Source organism: Primulina tabacum, chromosome 14, assembly GCF_025594145.1.
Source record: "Primulina tabacum isolate GXHZ01 chromosome 14, ASM2559414v2, whole genome shotgun sequence".
NCBI lineage: Eukaryota > Viridiplantae > Streptophyta > Magnoliopsida > Lamiales > Gesneriaceae > Primulina > Primulina tabacum.
In genome coordinates this window covers 35,550,417-35,560,828 of record NC_134563.1, presented here as the reverse complement: position 1 = coordinate 35,560,828, position 10,412 = coordinate 35,550,417, and positions in this window count along the sequence as shown.

Here is a 10,412-nt window from a genome sequence, read left to right as displayed (position 1 = left end):
TTTTTAAAATTATGATAAATAAATTTTTATAAAATTTATTCATTAGCAATACACACTACTTCTCCATAGACAAAGTCAAAGTTATTTGGTTTTTATTACTTGTAGATGAAGTGAACAAATGTTTTTTACAAAAATATTTGTTTGAATGTGATTTATTTTATTTTGTAGATTTATATTCTTTTGAATGATTTTATATATGCAAGAAATTTATCTTTAATTTGGTGAGGAAGTTTTTGTAAAATCAATTATTATGATGATGTCAAGATTATCAATCTAGGTATGCTAGGCAAGGATCAAGTTGCCAAGAAGATTGAAACTCCAAAATTCTTTGGTTTATATTTTCTTGTAGATGAATTGAACATATTTTTTTCCGCAAAATATTAATTTGAGAATATTGAAATACAAAAAATCATGGGTTTTATTTGTTTATAGATGAAGCGAAAATAAATTTTTCCCAATAAAATTAGTTTGTACAATATTGAAATACCAAAATTCTTTTGTTTTATTTGGTTGTAAATATTGCGAATTTTTTCCACAAAAACCATAATTTGTGTAAAGACATGATATTAAATATCCTCTATTTTGCATTGATTGAGAATAATTAATTTAAAACGACAAATTAAAATAATGAAACCAAATGATTAAATAATGTGGGTTGGTGTTATGAGGAAGGTTCGACGGTTAATTACATTTTACAAAAATGATACAAAGCATTATTGGATATAGAAGAAAGATGACCTTATAAATATTTCGTGAGTATTTATTCTATTTATTTTTCTTTATAAAAAAATCCAACTTATATTTTTCAAAGCCTTAGTTTATTATTAAAATTTAACAATATACTGAATACATACAGTTTTACTAATTTTAACTATTTTCTGTATTTGTAAAGATCAGAAACTATAACAATTACTTATTTGATGATCTTGCAATTGACGAAGATGTGTTTTATAAATGATGGATATAAGTAAATCAATTATAGATTTATGTAATCTGAAATGACATATCTTTGAAGGTAATTTTTTAAATTATTATGAATAAATCTTTACAAAAATTATTCATTATTGCCCAATATTTCTCCTTATGAGTTATGATTGATAACCAGAAAGATCAAATTTATTTGTTTTTATTTGCTTGTAGATGAAGTGAACATATATTTTTCACAAAATATTAAATCGAATATGATTTGTTTTATTTTGTAAATCTATAATCTTTCGAATGAGTTATATATACAAGAAGTTTCTCAGAAAAAAAATTAATATATACAAATTTAATACTTCCAATAATATAGTATGAAATATAAAAAAAATGTTATCGTAATTTTGAATTTTTGTATTTAAATAACATATTGCATAAATATGTTATATCAATAAGAGTTGAACACTTTTTGATAAATATAATAAAATATTAATTAAATCATATTTTGTCAATTGTCTAGAAGATAGAATAACCGAAATTCATTGATTTTATTTGCTTGTATATTAAGTTAAAATATTTACAAAAAATAAATATAATTTGTAGAATACTAAAATAACAAAATTTTTTTGTTTTATTTGCTTGATGAAACAAACTTTTTTTTCCTACAAAACACTTAATTTGTGTGAAAATTTGTAGAGGTATCAAATAGAGAAGAATATACATTTCTTCTCATAAGATTTGCTAATGAAGATGACGAGAATATTTTTTTTCACAGAGTAGAAAAACTGGTGACAAAAAAAAATAGTAAAAGCAATATAAATTGAAAATATAAAAGAAGAAAACATTTGACGCAATAATTAATTTAAGGTTTAGAATATATTATCTATATTATATTTTTATTTTTCATAAATCAATAATACGTGGTAAAATAAGTGGGCAACGTTATGTATTATATATTTTTTTTCTCTCAAATTTAATTTTAATAACTATTGTGATATCAATTTTATATTATATTTTCTCCAATGTCTAATTTATTCAAAATTATAATATTTATTACTACTATGTTTTTCAACAATTATTAATTTATTTAGATTGCATTTGGATAAATTGATTTCAAATTTATGGATTATAATTATAATTTTATTGTTAACAATAAAACAATATATCAAATCTTGAATCCACACATTACTTATTTACATATTATTATTTATATAAAGTAAATTAAATTTCAAATAACATTATTATTGGGTGGACTTGAAAAATATCATAATTAACATGAAATACTACTATATAAACATGAAATGAGTGGATTTGAAGTTTATGATGTTACTTCTCTAAAATAACAAAAATACATTTGAATGTATTGAAATCTATGAATTTGAAATCCTTCCATTCAAGAATAACCTTAGATTTATAACACATAAAATTTTTAAACAAATATCTTTTGCACTCATTTTATAATACATGTAGTACAAATTATATTACATTGAATTTCCTACGGATAATGCTAAAGGTACAATCAATATATCGTACTGCGATATTTACAAAAATTATATCGTTAGATTTTGTTATTATCTAATGAAATTTTATATTTAATTTATAATGAGATTTTAATAAATGAAATTTCTATATTGATTTTTTTGAATTGTAAGAATTATTGTACAAATTTGGTTGCACATGTAGCATGACTCATTGTCTATCGACTAATATAGCATGAAATCATTAATATATAATTTTTTGTAAATTAATCTCTTCTGATCTCATTTATTTAACAACAATTATTGATAATAGAAATGTATTTTCACGTGCGTCGCACGTGTCTTTAACTAGTCTATACATATTGTAAAAGTGTGAATCAATGTCAAAGTTTTTCTATTGTGTAATGTCAACGTTGTCCTTAGTTTGTATATACAGGAAAAATTTAGTGAGGATATTTTTGTCAAATCAGTTATTATGATAAGGACAAAATTGACAAACTACATTTATTATTATTATTATTATTATTATTATTTATTATTATTATTATTATTATCAAATCTATACAATTATTATTATTATTATTTATTATTATTATTATTATTATTATTATTATTATAAAAGTGTGAATCAAGGTCAAAGTTTTTCTATTGTGTAATGTCAACTTTGTCCTTAGTTTGTACATACAGGAAAAATTTAGTGAGGAATTGAGGATTTTTTTGTCAAATCAGTTATTATGAAAGGTACAAAATTGTCAAACTACATTTATGTTAAATAATGATCAAATTGCCAAAAAAGCTGAAACTTTAAAATTCTTTGATTTTTATTTTCTTGTAGATGAATTGAACAAACTTTTTTCACAAAAAATATTAATTTGAAAAGATTGAAATACCAAAATATATTAGTTTTATTTTCTTATAGATGAAGTGAAAAATAATTTTTTCACAAAAAACTTAATTTGTAGATTTTTTCACAAAAAAGTTAATTTGTAGAAGATTAAAATAACAAAATTCGTTTGTTTTATTTTCTTGTAAATAAAGTGAAAATATTTTTGCCACAAAAACTTAATTTGTATAACGATATGATGTTAAATATCTTTTATTTTACGTTTCTTTAAGATTAATTATTTTAAAATGAAGAATTAAACTATTGAAGCCAAACAATTAAACTAATTTTGTTTTTGTTTTAACAAGGTTGATGTCATGCAGAAGGTTCGATATTTAATTACATTTACAAAATGATACAAGAATTATCAGATATAAATATAGATAATCCTAATAAATATTTCATTGATATTTATTTTATCTATATTTCTTTATCAAAAAGAAAGTCAACTAATATTGTTCAAAGCATTGATTCATTATGAAAATTTAACGATATAAGATTGAATAATATATTTGTATTAATTTTAACTATATTTTCCTCTTTTTAAAGGCTATAAACTATAACAATTATTTTATGAGAGATTCTTGCAATTAACGAATGATTATTTTTATAAGAGATATATATTGACAAATCAGTTATAGTTTTTGTAACATTAAAATAAATATATTTGAATGTAAATTTTTAAAATTATGATAAATAAATTTTATAAAATTTATTCATTAGCAATACACACTACTTCTCCATAGACAAAGTCAACGTTATTTGGTTTTTATTTACTTGTAGATGAAGTGAACAAATGTTTTTTACAAAAATATTTGTTTGAATGTGATTTATTTTATTTTGTAGATTTATATTCTTTTGAATGATTTTATATGCGCAAGAAATTTATCTTTAATTTGGTGAGGAAGTTTTTGTAAAATCAATTATTATGATGATGTCAAGATTATCAATCTACCTATGCAAGGCAAGGGCCAAGGATCAAGTTGCCAAGAAGATTGAAACTCCAAAATTCTTTGGTTTTTATTTTCTTGTAGATGAATTGAACATATTTTTTTCCGCAAAATATTAATTTGAGAATATTGAAATGCAAAAAATCATGGGTTTTATTTGTTTATAGATGAAGCGAAAATAATTTTTTCCCAATAAAATTAGTTTGTACAATATTGAAATACCAAAATTCTTTTGTTTTATTTGGTTGTAAATATTGCGAATTTTTTCCACAAAAACCATAATTTGTGTAAAGACATGATATTAAATATCCTCTATTTTGCATTAATTGAGAATAATTAATTTAAAACGACGAATTAAAATAATGAAGCCAAATAATTAAATCATGTGGGTTGGTGTTATGAAGAAGATTCGACGGTTAATTACATTTTACAAAAATGATACAAAGCATTATTGGATATAGAAGATAGATGACCTTATAAATATTTCGTGAGTATTTATTCTTCTATCTATTTTTCTTTATAAAAAAATCCAACTAATATTTTTCAAAGCCTTAGTTTATTATTAAAATTTAACAATATATGACTGAATACATACCATTTTACTAATTTTAACTATTTTCCGTCTTTGTAAAGATCAGAAACTATAACAATTACTTATTTGATGATCTTGCAATTGACGAAGATGTGTTTTATAAAGGATTGATATAAGTAAATCAATTATAGATTTATGTAATCTGAAATGACTTATCTTTGAAGGTAAATTTTTAAAATTATAATGAATAAATATTTACAAAAATTATTCATTATTACTCAATATTTCTCTGTTATGATTGATAATTAGAAAGATCAAACTTATTTGTTTTTATTTGCTTGTAGATGAAGTGAACATATATTTTTCACAAAATATTAAATTGAATATGATTTGTTTTATTTTGTAAATCTATAATTTTTCGAATGAGTTATATATGCAAGAAGTTTATCAGAAAAAAAATTAATATATACAAATTTAATACTTCCAATAATATAGTATGAAATAAAAAAAATGTTATCGTAATTTTGAATTTTTGTATTTAAATAACATATTGCATAAATATGTTATATCATTAAGAGTTGAACACCTTTTGATAAATATAATAAACTATTAATTAAATCATATTTTGTCAGTTGTCTAGAAGATAGAATAACCAAAATTCATTGATTTTATTTGCTTGTATATTAAGTTAAAATATTTACAAAAAATAAATATAATTTGTAGAATACTGAAATAACAAAATTCTTTGGTTTTATTTGCTTGATGAAACAAACTTTTTTTTTCCTACAAAAAACTTAATTTGTGTGGAGATTTGCAGAGGCATCTAATAGAGAAGAATATACATTTCTTCTCATAAGATTTGCTAATGAAGATGGCGAGAATATTGTTTTTTCACAGAGTAGAAAAACTGATGACAAAAAAAAAAATCATAAAAGCAATATAAATTGAAAATATAAAAGAAGAAAACATTTGACGCAATAATTAATTTAAGGTTTAGAATATATTATCTATATTATATTTTTATTTTTCATAAATCAATAATACGTGGTAAAATAAGTGGGCAACATTATGTATTATACTTTTTCTTCTCTCAAATTTAATTTTAATAACTATTGTGATATCAATTTTATATTATATTTTCTCCAATGTCTAATTTATTCAAAATTATAATATTTATTACTACTATGTTTTTCAACAATTATTAATTTATTTAGATTGTGCTTGGATAAATTGATTTCAAATTTATGGATTATAATTATAATTTTATTGTTAACAATGAAACAATATATAAAATCTTGAATCTACACGTGACTTATTTACATATTATTATTTATATAAAGTAGAATAAATTTCAAATAACATTATTATTGGGTGGACTTGAAAAATATCATAATTAACATGAAATACTACTATATAAACATGAAATGAGTGGATTTGAAGTTTATGATGTTACTTCTCTGAATAACAAAAATACATTTGAATGTATTGAAATCAATGGATTTGAAATCTTTTCATTCAAGAATAACCTTATATTTATAACACATAAAATTTTTAAACAAATATCTTTTGCACTCATTTTATAATACATGTAGTACAAATTATATTACATTGAATTTCCTACGGATAATGCTAAAGGTACAACCAATATATCGTACTGTGATATTTACAAAAATTATATCGTGAGATTTTGTTATTATCTAATGAGATTTTATATTTAATTTATAATGATATTTTAATAAATGAAATTTCTGTATTGATTTTTTTGAATTGTAAGAATTATTGTACAAATTTGGTTGCACATGTAGCATTACTCATTGTCTATCGACTAATATAGCATGAAATCATTAATATATAATTTTTTGTAAATTAATCTCTTCTGATCTCATTTCTTTAACAATAATTATTGATAATAGAAATGTATTTTCACGTGCGTCGCACGTGTCTTTAACTAGTTATTATAAAAGTGTGAATCAAGGTCAAAGTTTTTCTATTGTGTATTGTCAACTTTGTCCTTAGTTTGTATATACATGAAAAATTTAGTGAGGATGTTTTTGTCAAATCAGCTATTATGATAAGGATAAAATTGTCAAACTATATTTATGTTAGATAATGATCAAGTTGCCAAAAAAGTTGAAACTTTAAAATTCTTTGATTTTTATTTTCTTGTAGATGAATTGAACAAACCTTTTTCACAAAAAATATTAATTTGAAAAGATTGAAATACCAAAATATATTGGTTTTATTTGCTTATAGATGAAGTGAAAAAGAATTTTTTTACAAAAAACTTAATTTGTAGATTTTTTCACAAAAAAGTTAATTTGTAGAAGATTAAAATAACAAAATTCTTTTGTTTTATTTTCTTGTAAATAAAGTGAAAATATTTTTTCCACAAAAACTTAATTTGTATAACGATATGATGTTAAATATCTTTTATTTTAAGTTCATTAAGATTAATTATTTTAAAATGAAGAATTAAACTAATGAAACCAAATAATTAAACTAATTTTGTTTTTGTTTTAACAAGGTTGGTGTCATGAAGAAGGTTCGATATTTAATTACATTTACAAAATGATACAAGAATTATCAAATATAAATATAGATAATCCTAATAAATATTTCATTGATATTTATTTTATCTATATTTCTTTATAAAAAAGAAAGTCAACTAATATTGTTCAATTGTTCAAATCCTTGGTTTATTATGAAAATTTAACGATATAAGATTGAATAATATATTTGTATTAATTTTAACTATATTTTCCTCTTTTTAAAGGCTAGAAACTATAACAATTATTTTATGAGAGATTCTTGCAATTAACGAATGATTATTTTTATAAGAGATATATATTGACAAATCAGTTATAGTTTTTGTAACATTAAAAGATATATCTTTGAATGTAAATTTTTAAAATTACGATAAATAAATTTTTATAAAAATTATTCATTAGCAATATTCACCACTTCTCCATAGACAAAGTCAAAGTTATTTGGTTTTTATTTACTTGTAGATGAAGTGAACAAATGTTTTTCACAAAAATATTTGTTTGAATGTGCTTTATTTTATTTTGTAGATTTATAATCTTATGAATGCTTTTATAAATGCAAGAAGTTTATCTTTAATTTGGTGAGGAAGTTTTTGTAAAATCAATTATTATGATGATGTCAAGATTATCAATCTACCTATGCTAGGCAAGGGCCAAGGATCAAGTTGCCAAGAAGATTGAAACTCCAAAATTCTTTGGTTTTTATTTTCTTGTAGATGAATTGAACATATTTTTTTCCGCAAAATATTAATTTGAGAATATTGAAATACAAAAAATCATGGGTTTTATTTGTTTATAGATGAAGCGAAAATAAATTTTTCCCAATAAAATTAGTTTGTACAATATTGAAATACCAAAATTCTTTTGTTTTATTTGGTTGTAAATAATTGCGAATTTTTTCCACAAAAACATAATTTGTGTAAAGACATGATATTAAATATCCTCTATTTTGCATTAATTGAGAATAATTAATTTAAAACGACGAATTAAAATAATGAATCCAAATAATTAAATCATGTGGGTTGGTGTTACGAAGAAGGTTCGACGGTTAATTACATTTTACAAAAATGGTACAAAGCATTATAAGATATAGAAGAAAGATGACCTTATAAATATTTCGTGAGTATTTATTCTATCTATCTTTCTTTATAAAAAATCCAACTAATATTTTTCAAAGCCTTAGTTTATTATTAAAATTTAACAATATATGACTGAATACATACAGTTTTACTAATTTTAACTATTTTTCGTCTTTGTAAAGATCAGAAACTATAACAATTACTTATTTGATGATCTTGCAATTGACGAAGATGTGTTTTATAAATGATGGATATAAGTAAATCAATTATAGATTTATGTAATCTGAAATGACATATATTTGAAGGTAAATTTTTAAAATTATTATTAATAAATCTTTACAAAAATTATTCATTATTGCTCAATATTTCTCCTTATGGGTTATGATTGATAATAAGAAAGGTCAAATTTATTTGTTTTTATTTGCTTGTAGATGAAGTGAACATATATTTTTCACAAAATATTAAATTGAATATAATTTGTTTTATTTTGTAAATCTATAATCTTTTGAATGAGTTATATATGCAAGAAGTTTCTCAGAAAAAAATTAATATATACAAATTTAATACTTCCAATAATATAGTATGGAATATAAAAAAAATATGTTATCATAATTTTGAATTTTTGTATTTACCTAACATATTGCATAAATATGTTATATCATTAAGAGTTGAACACTTTTTGATAAATATAATAAAATATTAATTAAATCATATTTTGTCAGTTGTCTAGAAGATAGAATAACCAAAATTCATTGATTTTATTTTCTTGTAGATTAAGTTAAAATATTTTTTACAAAAAATAAATATTTTGTAGAATACTGAAATAACAAAATTCTTTGGTTTTATTTGCTTGATGAAACAAACTTTTTTTTTTCTACAAAACACTTAATTTGTGTGGAGATTTGTAGATGCATCAAATAGAGAAGAATATACATTTCTTCTCATAAGATTTGCTAATGAAGATGGACGAGAATATTGTTTTTTCACAGAGAAGAAAAAACTGATGACAAAAAAAAATTCGTGAAAGCAATATAAATTGAAAATATAAAAGAAGAAAACATTTGACGCAATAATTTAATTTAAGGTTTAGAATATATTATCTATATTATATTTTTATTTTTCATAAATCAATAACACGTGGTAAAATAAGTGGATCAACGTTATGTATTATATTTTTTCTTCTCTCAAATTTAATTTTAATAACTATTGTGATATCAATTTTATATTATATTTTCTCCAATGTCTAATTTATACAAAATTATAATATTTATTACTAATATGTTTTTCAACAATTATTAATTTATTTAGATTGCGCTTGGATAAATTGATTTCAAATTTATTGATTAGAATTATAATTTTATTGTTAACAATGAAACAATATATAAAATCTTGAATCTACACATGACTTATTTACATATTATTATTTATATAAAGTAGAATAAATTTCAAATAACATTATTATTGGGTGGACTTGAAAAATATCATAATTAACATGAAATACTACTATATAAACATGAAATGAGTGGATTTGAAGTTTATGATGTTACTTCTCTGAATAACAAAAATACATTTGAATGTATTGAAATCAATGGATTTGAAATCCTTCCATTCAAGAATATCCTTAGATTTATAACACATAAAATTTTTAAATAAATATTTTTGCACTCATTTTATAATACATGTAGTAAAAATTATATTACATTGAATTTCCTACGGATCTTGCTAAAGGTACAACCAATATATCGTACTGCGATATTTACAACAATTATATCGTGAGATTTTATTATTATCTAATGAGATTTTATATTTAATTTATCAAGAGATTTTGATAAATGAAATTTCTGTATTGTTTTTTTGAATTGTAAGAATTATTGTACAAATTTGGTTGCACATGTAGCATTACTCATTTTCTATCGACTAATATAGCATGAAATCATTAATATATAATTTTTTGTAAATTAATCTCTTCTGATCTCATTTCTTTAACAACAATTATTGATAATACAAATGTATTTTCACGTGCGTCGCA